The 15,258-nt window shown below is 48.1% G+C and overlaps 1 protein-coding gene across 3 annotated transcripts in view; it reads left to right on the plus strand.

Annotated features, from left to right (window-relative positions):
- LOC128869325 (plexin-A2) overlaps positions 1 to 15,258 on the plus strand; it is a 135,547-nt gene that overhangs the window by 2,179 nt on the left and 118,110 nt on the right. Inside the window, exon 1 of one of the 3 annotated variants that reach the window (XM_054111856.1) lies at positions 889 to 1,282. The exons of the other annotated variants lie outside the window; for them this stretch is intronic. The gene's annotated coding sequence lies outside the window, so the exon portion shown is untranslated. Of the gene's footprint in view, positions 1 to 888; positions 1,283 to 15,258 lie in introns of those variants that run through there. 3 annotated transcript variants of the gene reach the window in all.

A 15,258-nucleotide genomic window follows, 5' to 3' on the forward strand; every position in this document is an offset into this window, starting at 1 on the left:
AACCAAATAGGGTGGTCGTAGATGTCTTTATTAAAAAACTCGTTTCCTTTCAAAAAAATAACCCTCATCAGTCCAACTCCGGCTACATAATCCACAGTATTTTTGCGTAGAACTCTTCTCCGTGTTAAAACCATAGAACCCAAAATTAAACGTCATATGCGTGTGTGTAGTAAGGAGGCACAATAATCCCCATCCCTATCATTAACACTAAACTCAAATACTCTATTTTTGTTTTCATTTGCAGGCATCCGGCAACACTGTTACTATACTATACTGTTGTCATTCCAATCTGTTTATTCGCGTTTAAAATTGGAAAGTGATTTTATAGATAAATGCATTTGCATTTAATTTTAATGAAAATAATTCGAATTCAAGTATAAAAATAAGTAAAAACAGGCAAGTGAGGGTATATTTAGTGAATTTTAATTAAGTGTAAAAAAATATATAGTGCAATGTGCCATACTATAGTGAAATTTCCGAGGGCATTTTGAAGGCAAATTATTACGAAACTGTTATTTCCCGAATAATTGGGAGTTATAACACCAACCTAACATCTCCACAAAGCTTCATTAATTAAAACATAGTTTGCCAAAAGTTGCCCAAGTCACATTATTGCGAATCCCAACCAAAAATTTATCAAAAAGGTAGAAAAATTACTGAGTAAACATTTCTAATAAAAGGTTAAAATGTTTTAGTTATTTTAACAATGAATTTCTTAATATGTTGCTTTCATTTCTTTGTATACGGATACTTTTTGTAGCAAGTGTACATGTTTGTCGTCCAGCTCTTCAAGAGAAGAACCTGAATGCAACATAAAATAATGACCCTCCCCATTTCTAACTCTTTTCCTAAATGTTTTTGAGAGATGAATAGGTTGGTTACATCCTCTCCCGGTAGGTTGTGTACGTGTTTACTCTCTACGATGGATGATATACATTGTTTTTCCCACTCCCTTGTATATTCACCATCGTATAGCGAAATTTGAAGATTTGTAACTTTTCGACCCAATGTTGCGTCCGTAGTTTGTTTAAGCTTAATAAGAACTAAAGAAATGCGTTTCGTATTGTATTAGAATGATTATGGGTGAAAAATCAGTTGCATTTCATTGGAAGTTATTATACTATTGTTAAATAAAACATTGATATAGGCAAAATCAAGAAAGAAGTTTTGTTTGATTTATCGCTCGTTTGGGAATTGCATATTTATATTTTCGACTGAATGCTGATATGAGGCGTCGTAAATTTTCTATATTAACGAGTGATTTGAAGCGGTTAGTCTTAAAGTAAGTAATTTTCACATAATTAAATAAATGTCTACTACTACATAAGAATTGATTTAATCAAAAATGTGTAATTTTGATACATTATATTTAGGTATTTTGCAGCCTACAATTTCTGGTGCTTCTAGGCGAAGAACTGGCTGAAGTGCATTTTATGGGCCACTACTAAACTCAAGCTTAGTACATTACAAGATTTTAGCAGAGACCGTAACAAATTGTAGTACAATGCAAAATCAGAACTATATGGGAAATTCATCCAAACTTCCCAGGAAGTTCTCTTAGTTTCAATCGTTTCGTCAAAAATGATTGGGTTATGGCGTTTGTTTGTTAACAGTAATAGTAGCCCCGCATGTCGTTTATTGACTGTGTAAATACTGTCACGTCTAGTAGATTGCGGTCAGTTTTGTCCTGGATTTCGTCAGCGTAGTCTAAGAGATGTCTCCTGACGTGCTTGGGAGGTGGCTCAGGCTCAAGCAGGTGTCTGCAGGGATGAAGTAAAGGTGTCTGAAGAAAAAACTGCTTGCTGAGCAGTTTATTGTGCTCCATTACTGGAAGAATTTGTGTCTCGTTGTGTAGGTGTTGCATGTCTGAAGCTTTGTCCACTGCGTGTCACTAGTTCCAGGCGACCAGACAGGCGCTGCATAGTTTAGAACCGGCCAACCAATTGCCTTAAATGTCGATAGCAACAATTCTTTGTCTTTGACCCAACTGCTGTTGGCAAGCGATTTGAGGACTTTAGTGCCAATTGCGGTGGTGTGCGCTCAGAAGGAGAGCAAACTGTCAAAGGTTACACCCAAGATTTTGGGGTTGTTACAGTCGGAATTGGTGTGTCGTCGACTTTTCCTCTTAAGGGACAGTTTGACCTCCTTTGCCCAGGTGGTAAAGAGGGTCGCCGTGGATTTAGTGGGGAAAAGTTGGAAATTTCTCGCAGTGAAAAAGCGAGAAAAGTCGGTGAGGTAATTGTTCACTTTGGAACACAGGCCATGTGGGGCTGAGGGCCAGGTGTTTCGTGAAGAGTGGGAGTAGGAGGGCTTCAAGTGTCTTCACTACTGGGGAAAGGAGAGTTATCGGACGATAAGATTCCCCTTGATTGGCGGGCTTTCCAGGTTTCAGTAGTGGGACCACTCTCCCTGCTTTCCTCTTGTCAGGGATGATGAGAGTGGTCAGGGACACATTGAAGACCCTTGTGAGGAATCCTACTCCCAGAGATCCCAGATGCTTCAGCATCAGCGCGTTTAATCCGTCAGGGCCAACGGCTTTTGATCATTTCGATTTGTTGATGGCCCCCTGAACCCCATCACCGGATAAATTAAGTGGGGCACTGTCGTTCGTCAGTTTGTGCAGCCTTCTGGTAGCACGACGTTTGGTTCTGTCGCCCGGAGGATGCAGTATGAAAAGCCGGCTAAAATAGCTCGCGCATCTCTTCGAGTCCGACGAAGTGCAACCGTTGAAGGTGATAGCCACCTTGTCGTTGTGCTTCGTCGGGTTCGACAGGGCCCTAACGGCGGACCAGAGCTTACTCAACCCAGAGGTGAGGTTACAGGTTTTCAAGTGCTCAACCCATTTAGTTCGCTTGTGTTGGTCTCCAAATTGAGATCCCATGTGCGGGGATCCCCGGGATCGGCCTGGCGTAGGTGGTCACGCTCGTTTGCCAAGCTGGGAAATGAGGATGGATGTCCTTAAAGCTTCCAGCTGGGATGAAGCGAGCCGCTGCAGCTGTGAGCACCTTGCGTAATGCGCGGTTGCCTACGCATACATCGGTGGGGATGGGAAGAGCGGCGAAGGTGTCCTCAGTGAATTCCGTGAAGCCGGCTCAATTAGCTTTTTTAAAGTTAAAATAGGACTGGTGGTTCGGGGAAACAAAGTCGGCAGTCTCTCAATCGAGACGATAATGGGCAAGTGGTCTGATGCAAGCGATAGCATAGGTCGCCACGTTATGCTATTTATCAGACCCGCGCTAACTATTGTTAGGTCAGGCGAGCTGCTGCAATTTCCCACTGTCCTAGTGGGGGCTTCGTCGTTCACAGTGCTGAATGTCGAATCGTCTATTTGCTCTGCCAATTGCTGTCCCCTAAGATCGTTTGGCAGGCTTGAATGCCAAAGATCGTGATGCGCATTAAAGTCACCTACAACCAATCGGTTTTCACATCTGATGAGCGCACCTAAGGCGTTTTTCAATAGGTGCGCTTCAACTTTTTTCCGATAGGAAGGGCGAACGACGCAATATTTTTTATTTTTCGCTTGTCATTTGTAAACTTCTTTAGTATACATTTCATCATGGAACGCTACACACTTGAGCAACGATTGCAAATCGTGCAAATTTTTTATAAAAATAATCGTTCTGTTGCTGCTACTTTAAGAGCATTACGGCCATTTTACGGTCCATTTAACAAGCCATCCCGTTCGACAATCGACCTTCTAGTGAAAAAATTTGTATCTACGTTTTCGCTACATAATGTTCCGGTGCCAGTGAGAGCAAGAAGGGCACGAAGTGTTGAAAATATTGCTCCCGCCGGGGCTTCAGTTCAAGAAGACGCAAATGTGTCGCTCACACGACGTTCTCTACAATTGGGCCTTTCTGTGTCGTCATTGTGGCGAATTTTGCGAAAAGATCTTGGCCTACATCCGTACCAGATCAAGCTGACACAAGAACTGAAGCCGTTTGACCATTTGAAGCGACGTCGATTCGTAAATTGGGCTGAAGATCAACTCGAAAATGATCCAGATTTTTTCCAAAAAATCATCATCAGTGATGAAGCTCACTTTTGGCTCCATGGCTTTGTCAACAAGCAAAATATGCGTTACTGGGCAGAAAGCAATCCACACGGGATTCATGAGGCACCGTTGCATCCCGAAAAAATCACTGTTTGGTGCGGTTTACATGCCGGCGGCGTAATTGGCCCATATTTTTTCGTTGACGAGAACGATCGCCACGTTACTGTGAATGGAAATCGATATCGCGACATGATAAACGATTATTTTTGGCCGCAATTGAATGGTATGGACTTAGACGACATGTGGTTTCAACAGGACGGGGCCACAAGCCACACAGAACACGCTACAATTGATTTGTTGAAGAGTAAGTTCGATGAGCGCATTATTTCCAGAAATGGACCGGTCGAATGACCGTCGCTCTCGTGTGATTTGACGCCTCTAGACTATTTTCTTTGGGGTTATGTGAAGTCATTGGTCTACAGTAACAAGCCGGCGACGATTTGTGAGCTCAGAGCCAATATTGAACGCGAAATTGCTGGAATTTCGGCCGATTTATGCAAAAGAGTGGTCGAAAATTGGGTTCAACGATTGGACTTCGTAAAACGTGCACGCGGTGGTCATGCAAAAGAAATCGAATTTCATACTTAAATGTATATGTTCAAACTCGATAATAAAAAAAAAATTAGTTACAAAAGTCAAACCGTTTGTGTTTTATTCATAAAAAAAAAGTTGAAGCGCTCTTACTGAAAAACGCTTTATATCAGGGTGATATCCTGCCGGGCAGCAGGTGACAGGGGGTACGTAAATATTATATATTTCGAGCTCGGCATCGCCTGACCGGACAGCTATACCTTGACGTTCTAAGGTGCTGTCCCTGCGGTCGATCCCTTCATCAATGAGACGATACTGTGTGGTGGACTATAAACGCTAGGCCACCACCATTGTCTCGCTCGCGATCATGTCTGTGCACGTTATAGCCATCCCTGGTGATCAGAGATGACCTAGCGTGCAGCTTGGTTTCATGGACCGCAGCTATTTTAATACTGTGCCGGCTCATAAAGTCAACTATCTCGTCGACCTTGCTCGTGAGTACGTTACAGTTGAATTGCAGTAGCTTAAAGCTTCTGGGTGAGGGACGCGTGGGGTTGCCTACGTTGGGCCTGCTGTGCAATCCGCTGTTGGTGTTGCGGCCTGGTGCTTGCATCCGAGCTTGTTGTTGTTGTAGCAGTATCTTCGCCCTGTCAGTGTTGTGTAGTTACCGGTCGTCTTCGTCTAGCTCATCTAACGGTAGGCCCAGGAAATTAGCTGTTTCGACGGATTGGGTCCAGAGGGAGAGAGGTGTTAGATGAGTGGGTTTTATAGGGCATGTGAAAAGGTGGTTAGTGTCGTGCGGGGTGCCTTCACATGCCGGACATATGTTTGGTATGTCGGGGTCGATTCTGGATAGGTAGGAGTGTAACCTGCTCAGTATCCAGAGCGTAATTGTGCCAAAGTTACGCGGGACTCTCGGGGAAGCTGGAGCTCTTCGTCTGCGATAGGTGGTGGTGGGACTCCGATAACGGCATTCGGTGGTCGGGAGCTTAAGAAGGTGGTAAGGGTCTCCCGATGAATGTCGTTTTTGGCCTGTCTGTACACTGTCTGATCCTGGAGTGGTCTGTCAGTTTTTTCCTGGATCTCGTCCACGTAATTAAGGAGATGTCTCCTCATGTGCCTAGGAGGTGGCTCAGGCACAAGCAGGTGTGCGCATGGGTGAGGCCTGCGGTAACACCCTAGCAGAAACTGCTTGCCGAGCATTTTGTTGTGCTCCTTTACAGGGAGCATGTGAGCCTCGTCGTGCAGGTGTTGGATTGGGGACATCAGGAGACATCCTGTCGCGGTCCTAATAGCAGTATTTTGGCAGGTCTGAAGCTTCGTCTACTGCGTATCACTGGTTCCAGGCGACTAGACAGGCGCAGCATAGTTTAGAACCGGTCGGCCTATTGCTGTGAAAGTCGACAGCAACATTTCTTTGTCTTTGCCCCAAGTGCTGCCGGCGAGCGACTTGAGGACCTTGTTGCGATTCTGTACTCTCGTTGCAATAGCGGTTGTGTGCGCTGAGAAGGAGAGCAAGCTGTCAAAGGTTATTTACCGTCGGTATTGGGGTGTCATCGACGTGCACCTGAAGTTGCAGCTTGACCTCCTTTGTCCAGGTGATAAAAAGGGTCGCCGTAGATTTAGTGGGAGAAAGTTTTAAGTTTCTCGCAGTGAAGAAGCGAAAAAGGCGGGCGAGGTAGTCGTTTACTTTGGCGCATAGGCCATCAATGTCATTGCCCGACGCCATTATCGCGCAGTCGTCGGCGTATGAGACCAGTGAGACTTCCTCTGGTCTGGGAGTTTCGAAATATAGAAATTAAAAAGCAAGGGTGAAAGGACACCACCCTGCGGTACTCCTTGCTTTATTTTTTCTGTTTTGAAGTTTGGTCTCGAAATATCACCGACGAGTGACGACCACTCAGGTAGTTCGCGGTCCAGCACTTCAGCCCTGGCGGAAGTGTCGACTGTAAAATGTCATCTAGTAGCGTGGCGTGGCTGACTGTATCGAAAGCCTTTTGTAGGTCCAACGCTACTAGAACAGTCCTCTCGCAGGGGCGGTTTTGGTTTAGTCCACGGTTTACCTGAGTGTTTATGACGGTGAGTGCCGTGGTGGTGCTGTGCACTCTTCGGAAACCATGCTGGTGTGGGGCTGGAGTCAGGTGTTCTGTGAGGAGTGGGAGTAGAAGGGCTTCAAGCGTCTTCACTACTGGGGATAGGAGAGTTATCGGACGATAAGACTACCCTTGGTTGGCGGGTTTCCCAGGCTTCAGTAGTGGGACCACTCTCCCTAAATTCCACTTACCAGGAATGATGAGAGTGGCCCTGGACAGGTTGAAGACCTTGGTGAGGAATTCTACTCCCAAAGGACCCAGCTTCTTCAGCATCAGCATGTTTAAACCGTCAGGGCCAATGGCTTTAGATGGTTTCATGTGTTTGATGGCCCCCTGAACCTCGTCGCTGGTGAAAGTAAGCGGTGCACTATTGTATGGCAGTTTGTGCAACCGTCTGGTGGCACAACGTTTTGATCTGTCGACCGGAGGATGCAGTATAAATTGCCGGCTAAAATAGCTCGCGCATCTCTTCGGATCCGACGAATTACGACCGTTGAAGGTGATATCCACCTTGACGTTGTGCTTCGTCGGGTTCGACAGGGACCTTACGGTGGACCAGAGCTTGCTCACACCAGAAGTGAAGATACAGGACTTCAGATGCTCTGATATGATATGGGTTTCACTAGACAGGGCTAGTATACTGGGGCGGCAGCCCTTGGTCGGGAAAAACCCGAGTCATTCCGGTACGTAGAACCGGCTGCTCTACCCATTTGGTCTGCTTGTGTTGGGTTACCAGTTGCCGGATCTCCAAATTGAGGTCCTTTATACGAGGGTCCCCGGGATCGGCCTGGCGTAGGCGGTCACACTCGTTCGCCAGAACGGCTGCTTCAGCTGGGAAATTGGGACGTAATTCCCGGATCCGTCCAGCAGGTATGAAGCGAGCCGCGGCGGCTGTGATCGCCTTGCGGAATGCGCGTTCGCCTGCGCGCACATCGGTGGGAATGGGTAGGGCTGCGAAGATGTCCTCAGTAAATTCCGCGAATCTGGTCCAATCAGTTTTCTTAAAGTTGTTGTATGACCGGTGATCCGCGGAAAGAAAGTCGGCAGGTTTCTCGATCGAGATGATAATGGGCAAGTGGGGTGATGCATGCGATAGCATAGGTCGCCAGGTTATGCTATTTATCAGACCAGCGCTAGCAATTGTTATGTCAGGCGAGCTGCTGCAGTTGCCCACTACCCTGGTGGGGGGTCGTCGTTTACAGTGCTGAACGTCGAATCGTGTATCTGCTCTGCCAATTCTATCCCTTACGATCGTTTGGCAGGCTTGAATGCCAAAGATCGTGATGCGCGTTAAAGTCACCTACAACCAATCGGTTTCCTCCCCTGATGAGCGCACCAATATCAGGGAGATATCCTGGCGGGCAGCAGGTGACAGGGAGTATGTAAATATTATATATTTCGAGCTCGGCATCACCTGCCCGGACTGCTATACCTTGACGTTCTAAGGTGCTGTCCCTGCAGTCGATGCCTTCTTCGATAAGACGATACTGCACTGAATGGTGGACTATGAACGCTAGGCCACCACCGATATCTCGCTCGCGGTCCTTTCTGTGGACATTGTAGCCGTCCCTGGTGATCAAGGGCGAGCTAGCGTGCAGTTTTGTCTCTTGGACCGCAGCTATCTTAATTCCGAACTGGCTCATGAAGTCGACTATCTCGTCAATCTTGCTCGTAAGTCCGTTTCAGTTAAGTTGCAGAAGCTTGATGCTTCGTGGGAGGGTTGTCGTAACTCGGGGGGTGAGGGATGCGTGATGTTGTCTGCGGTGGTCCTGCTGTGCGTTCCGCAACAAAGGTTGTGGCCTGATGTTGGCTGGTGGCCGCGCCTCTGGGGGCGGTTGCGGGTGCAGAGCTCTGCAGCAGGGGGCAACGTAGTCGCGTGTCCACTCACGGGTGGTGTGCAGGCCGGAGCACCTCCGAAAATGGCACCAGCCACTGCAATAATTGCATTGGACAGTTGTCAAGTTCCGAGGAACTACGGTCAGACATACGGAGCAGACTGTGCGGGGGACCAAAAGCTGGTGGTTTGTCCCCGCACTGGGGTAGAAGCAGGAGGGTTGTGGGTTTGAAAGGGAGTTGTGTTGCTCGTGGGGGCTCCTTACCGTTGAGGTGTTGTTTGTGATGGCAGTGTGATGTGCCGGCACTGAGGGCAGTGTAGCCGTAGAGGCAGGGGCCGCTTGTGAGCGGGAGCAACACGTGGCCACATACCTTGTGGACCACTCCCTGTGTGTCTTGAGGCCTGAGCAGGTCTTAAGATGGCACCACCCGTTGCACTGGTTACACCTAACCGAGGTGGAGTTCGGGCGGAGCCCTTTGTGGCAAATGCAGTAGTAGAATACCTCTGGTCCGGGGTTGGGTTCGACGCCAGCCCGGAAGAGAAGCATTTGGAGCAAACTGGCTGCAATGAGTTGCTCCTGTGACGTAAGATTGGGGGTAAAATACGGTACACCAGACAAGGCTAATATACTGGGGCGGCAGCCCTTTATCGGGAAAACCCCGAGTCATTCCGGTAACGTAGAACCGGCTGCCATGGGAATGGCTCCCATCCGAGCTCGTTCAGCTTGCCTAATGTTTGCCTTGCGGAGCAGACTGTGCGGGGGAGCAAGAGCTGCTGGTTTGTCCCCACACTGGGGTAGAAGCAGGAGGGTTGTGGGTCAATGAGAGAGTTGTGTTGCACGTGTGGCCTCCTTACCGTGTAGGTGTTTTAGGTGGCGGCAGTTTGACGTGCCGGCACTGAGGGCAGTATCGCCGGTGAGGCAGCGGCCACCTGAGGGCGGGAGCAACAAGTGGCCACATACCTTGTGGACCACTCCCTGTGAGTCTTAAGGCCTGAGCAGGTCTTAAGATGGCACCACCCGTTGCACTTATTACACCTAACCGAGGTGGAGTTTGGGTCGAGCCGTTTGTGGCAGATGCAGCAGTAAAATACTTCTGGTCCGGGGCTGGGTTCGACGCCAGCCTGGAAGAGAAGTATTTGGAGCAAACTGGCTGCAATGGATTGCAACTGTAACGAAAGATTGGGGGTGGGATACGGTACACTAGACAGGGCTAGTTTACTGGGGCGGCAGCCCTTGGTCGGGAAAACCCCGAGTCATTCCGGTAACGTAGAACCGGCTTCCAAGTACTTTTGTTCACTCCGGTGGACGAGCGTGTCGCAATAATCCGCATCAAAGCCAAATTTTTTTGGAGCTGGCCCATTATCGTCTCGATTGACAGACCTGCCGACCTCGTTTCCGCGAACCACCGGTCCTATATTAACTTTAACAAAGCTAATTGGGCCAGCTTCGCCGAATTCACCGAGACACCTTCGCCGCTCTTCCCATTCCCCCCGATGTGCGCGCAGTCGAACGCGCATTCCTCCGCAAGCTGCTCACAGCTGCTGCGTGTCGCTTCATCCCTGCTGGAAGGCTTAAGGAGATCCGTCTCAATTTCTCAGCGGAAGCAGCTGTTTTGGCGAACGAGCGTGATCTCCTACGCCTGGGCGATCCCGGAGACCCTCGGATAAAGGATCTCAATTTGGAGATGCGGAAACTGGTAACACAACACAAGCGGACCAAATGAGAACAGCATCTGAAGTCCTCCAACTCAAGGTAAAAGTCGATGACACACAAATTCCGACGGTTAACTACCTCACAATACTGGGAGTTACCTGTGACAGCTTGCTCTCCTTCTCAGCGCACACAACCACTATTAGAACTAAAGTACAGAATCGCAAGTAGGTCCTTAAGTCACTTGCCGGCAGCACTTATGACAACGACAAAAAAAAATGTTGCTATAGACTTTCAAGGCAATAGGCCGACCGGTTCTAAACTATGCTACCTGAACCAGTGATTCGCAATGGACGAAGCTTCAGACCTGCCAAAACACTGCACTAAGAACCGCGACAGAATGTCTTATGATGTCACCGATACAACACCTATACGATGAGACCCATATGCTGCCTGTGAAGAAGCATAACAAACTGCTCAGCAAGCAGTCTCTGCAAGGGTGTTACCGCAGGCCTCACCCATGCAGACACCTGCTTGGGCCTGAGCCACCTCCCAGGCACGTCAGGAGACATTTCCTCAACTACGCTGACGAGATCTAAGGCAAAACAGATAGACAGCTACTGGATCGGACAGTGTACAGACAGGCCATAAACGACATTCATCGGGAGACCCTCACCACCTACTTATCTCCCGACCCCCGAATGCCGTTATCGGAGTCCAACCAAGTTAATTTGCGTAAATGAAATATTTGGTGGCATATGGACAGCCATAATTTCAATCTTACACTTTGCCTATATCTGAATCGAGAACAGTAACTAGTATCCGTCCCAGATTTAAATATCGGCACATTCCATACTTAGACCGTATGACCTTCAACGATTCTGGATCCACACCAAGAACCAAGTGGAAACAGTTTCCATACTTAGGATCCGTCCCCGCTTTTCTGTAGTAGTATGATCTCCAGTGCGTCGTATCAAGTTCCTCGTTCAAGGCATGGATCCTAGAGATGATCGCATGCGGCTCCCTTCGAGGCGCAGGAATCAGCATGTTCACCCTCACCAGTTTTTGAATTTTGTTCGTTTGGCGAATGTCAAACTTATATCCTTCAAAGACTGGCATCGCAGCCAAAGTTTTGGTCAGCCATGAGAGCGATTGAGTGTTTGAGCATTGTAACTTCAAGATACCGTGCTCAATTCTCATTCGCTCGAATCTAGGTACATCTTTCGATTTCCCTATCGCCTCTCAGACTTGGCTGTCCACAAAATACAATTGTTCTTGAGACAATTGGATATGTTCATCGCCACAGATCTCCACCATTATGCCGCTGGCTGCTGCCGCAGCATAGTTACCTCCGACGGACGATAGTGGATCACTAGGTGGACTCTTTTCCGCGCTCGCTGATGCACTCTTAGCCCCCGCTTCACTCGGTCCACTGGATTCGTTGGTACTACTACCAGGTACTTGATTGCTGCAAGAGGCTCCTCCTGCAGTCACTGCAACCAGTTGTCTAAGGTTGCTTACTTCGGATTCAGGTTTGTTAAACTTTCTCCGTTTCTTCTTCTTCCTGTTGTTGTTGTTGTTGTTGTTATAGCAGCATAAACATTCCCCGTGCATATGCGAGGAATGCTGCTGAAGTGACAGTCCTTGGCCGGATATAAATTCGGATCGTTCCGGTTACGCAGAACCGGACTGGTTCGTCCGCTGTCGCTTCATCCGTCAAGATGGCCAGATCAGATGGGTCAGCTACAGGAGTGAACGAAAGAAGATGAATCGCAACTTCGGCTCGAGCTACATTAGCCGTAGTTTTTGTTGCTTTTGTCGCACCATAAACATTCCTGATACATATACGGAGAATGCTGCTGAAGAGACAGTCCTTGGCCGGATATAAATCCGGGTCGTTCCGGTTACGTAGAACCGACTGTCGTCGGAACGTGGTCATACCTTCTGCTTCTCTTGCCTTCTTCGCGCTCCTCTGCCTTTGCCTCTGCTTCTGCTATTAGCCAGATTTTCTCCTGAAGCTGGTATCTGTTCTGTGTCCATTGGTGCACTGGTACTTTCTGAGCGTGAACTCGGGTTAACCAACAGTAGCCGAAACTGGTGCCAGGACAGGAACCAATTTGCTTTCTCGGTTGTGGTGACATGACAGGCAGGGGCTACCTGCGTCATAACCACGTCTGCTTCCTCCAAATTACCTCCCGAATCAGACGCTTTCTTTATAGCCGTTAGTGCAATGGTACTTTTCGGATTTGCAATTAACCACATTACTTCCATCTGTAGAAGAAAGCGTCAGAGCACTAAGACGTAAATGAGCTAGCGCAGCCTCCCCAGGATCAGCTAAAGGATTTGCAGGGGTTGCCTGCATCTCCATTGCTTTCACTGGTTCCGCTGAGCCAAGCTCATCTTCACCCAGCAACAAGCTCTCGATAGCGCTACGTATAGAGCCCGATGAGGATGCACCGTCCAATAGGTGTCAATCCTCAACCAGTAGCTTTCTTCCTCCAGGGCACTGATTTTCAACCCTGGTCGTCTTGGTAGTGAATGAATTTTGGGCTTGCACATCCGATGTTCAAACCGTTGGAGAACCAGCAGGAGGATTACCACAAGTGTGAGTAGGTACCCCGTGCAGAAAAATCCTCGTTTCTATCTAATTCATATCCTTATTTATACTCTTCAAGGGAGCTACTGTTGAAGAGGAACCCGTTATCGACTGTTCATGTCTAGATCTGTAGTGTACTGTTCTAACTCAATAATCACTCCATTTGTTATCTGACACCAAGGGATCTTACTGAGTTAAGTATCAGGGCTACCTCGCGCAGGGCGTTATTCTTCATCACGCACTAATGGTCTTGGCTTAGTAGAGGCTATGGAGTTGGAGAAACACTCTGTGTTTCGCTTATCCAAGCCCTGCACCGTTCTCATAGTAGTCAGTCTTAAGGAAGACTCATACGGTGAGAACAAGACACTTAACCCCAAAATAATAAGCTAAATGATTAGATAAAAATGAAGTACTCAAAACTAAATAGTCACCTGTTCAATGTTCATTCGAAATGGTCACATATGTTCATTCATAAGTATGGTCACTCACTTCACGAGTGGCCACCGCTCAGATAGTTCTGACCTGGCGGGAGTGTCGACTGATAAATGTCATCTAGTATTGTGGAATGGCTGTCTTTGTCGAAAGCAGGGGCGGTTTTGGTTAAGCCCGCGGTTTATCTGGGCGTTTATGATGGTGGGTGCAGTGGTGGGGCTATGCACTCGTCGGAAATCATGCTGATGTGGGGCTGGGGCCAGATGTTTAATACAGAGTGAGTGTAGGAGGGCTTCAAGTGTCTTCACTACTGGGGTAAAAAGTCGGCTAAAATGACTCGCGCATCTCCTCGGGTCCGACGAAGTACAACCGTTGAAGGTGGTCGCCACCTTGTCGTTGTGCTTCGTCAGGTTCGACAGGGACCTAACTGTGGACCAGAGCTTACTCACACCAGTGGTGAAGTTGCAGGACTTCAGATGCTCAACTAATTTGGTCTGCTTATGTTGATCTACCAATTGCCGGATCTCCAAATTGAGATCCCTTATGCGGGGATCCCCTCCAGCGGGGATGAAGCGAGCCGCAGCAACTGTGATCGCCTTGCGGAATGCGCGTTCGCCTGCGCGCACATCAGTGGCGACGGAAAGAGCGGCGAAGGTGTCTTCGGTGAATTCCGCGAAGCCTGCCCAATTACCTTTGTTAAAGTTAATATAGGGTCGGTGATTCGCGGAAACAAAGTCGGCAGGTCTCTCAATCGAGACGATAATGGACAAGCGGTCTGATGCAAGTGATAGCATAGGTCGCCAAGTTATGCTATTTATCAAATTATCAATTGTGATGTCAGGCGAGCTGCTGTAATTGCTCACTACCCTAGTGGTGGCGTCATCGTTCACAGTGCTGAATGTCGATTCGTCTACCTGCTCTGCCAGTAGTTGTCCCCTATGATCGTTTGGCAGGCTTGAGTGCCAAAGGTCGTGATGCGCATTAAAGTTACATACACCCAATCGGTTTTCACCTCTGATGAGCGCACCAATATCAGGGAGATATCCTGCCGGGCAGCAGGTGACAGGGGGTACGTAAATATTATATATTTCGAGCTCGGCATCGCCTGACCGGACAGCTATACTTTGACGTTCTAAGGTGCTGTCCCTGCGGTCGCTGCCTTCATCGATTAGACGATACTGCACTGAATGGTGGACTATGAACGCTAGGCCGCCACCGTTGTCTCGCTCGCGATCCTTTCGGTGCAAGTTTAGCCATCCCTGGTGATCAGAGAGGACCTAGCTTGGTTTCTTTGACTGCAGCTATTGGGATACTGTGTCGGATCATAAAGTCAACTATCTCGTCGACCTTACTTGTGAGTCCGTTGCAGTTGTATTGTAGAAGCTTAAAGCTTCTAGGTAAGGCCGTTGTAACACTGGTGTGAGGGACGTGTCTGGTTGCCTACGTTGGACCTGCTGTGCATTCCCCTGTAGTTGTTGCGGCCTGATGCTGGTGGGCGGCCGCGCCACGGGGGGCGGTTGCGGGTGCAGGGCTCTGCAGTTGTCCACTCATGGGTGGGGCGTAGGCCGGAACATCTCCGAAATGACACCAACCATTGCAAAAATTGTATTTGACTGATGCCAGGTTCCGTGGTATTCTGGTCTGACACACGGTTCATACCAGCCCTGAGAAGAAGTATTTGGAGCAAGATTGCTGCAAGGAGTTGCTCCTGTGACGTCAGAGGTGGGGTAATAGACTGTTCACTAGACAGGTCTAGTGTACTGGGGCGGCAGCTCTTGGTCGGTCGGGAAAAACCCGAGTCATTCCGGTAATAATAATGAAATCATTAAGAATAGTGAATACGCTTAAAATCACAAAAAAATAAGACTTTTGAATGAGTTTGCTACTGAAATGAACGCTGTAGGATAAGAATATCAACTTATGCTCAAAAACTCCATCAATGGGAAGCTGATCAATGTGACTGATGTAACTCTGTCACTGACACTAAACACATTCAAAAGGCTTGACTTGCGGTGCGGTGCAAAGCAAATTTCATAACATATTTATTGATGATTAAAATTCCTAGCG

The sequence above is a fragment of the Anastrepha ludens genome, chromosome X, assembly GCF_028408465.1.
Source record: "Anastrepha ludens isolate Willacy chromosome X, idAnaLude1.1, whole genome shotgun sequence".
Taxonomy (NCBI): domain Eukaryota; kingdom Metazoa; phylum Arthropoda; class Insecta; order Diptera; family Tephritidae; genus Anastrepha; species Anastrepha ludens.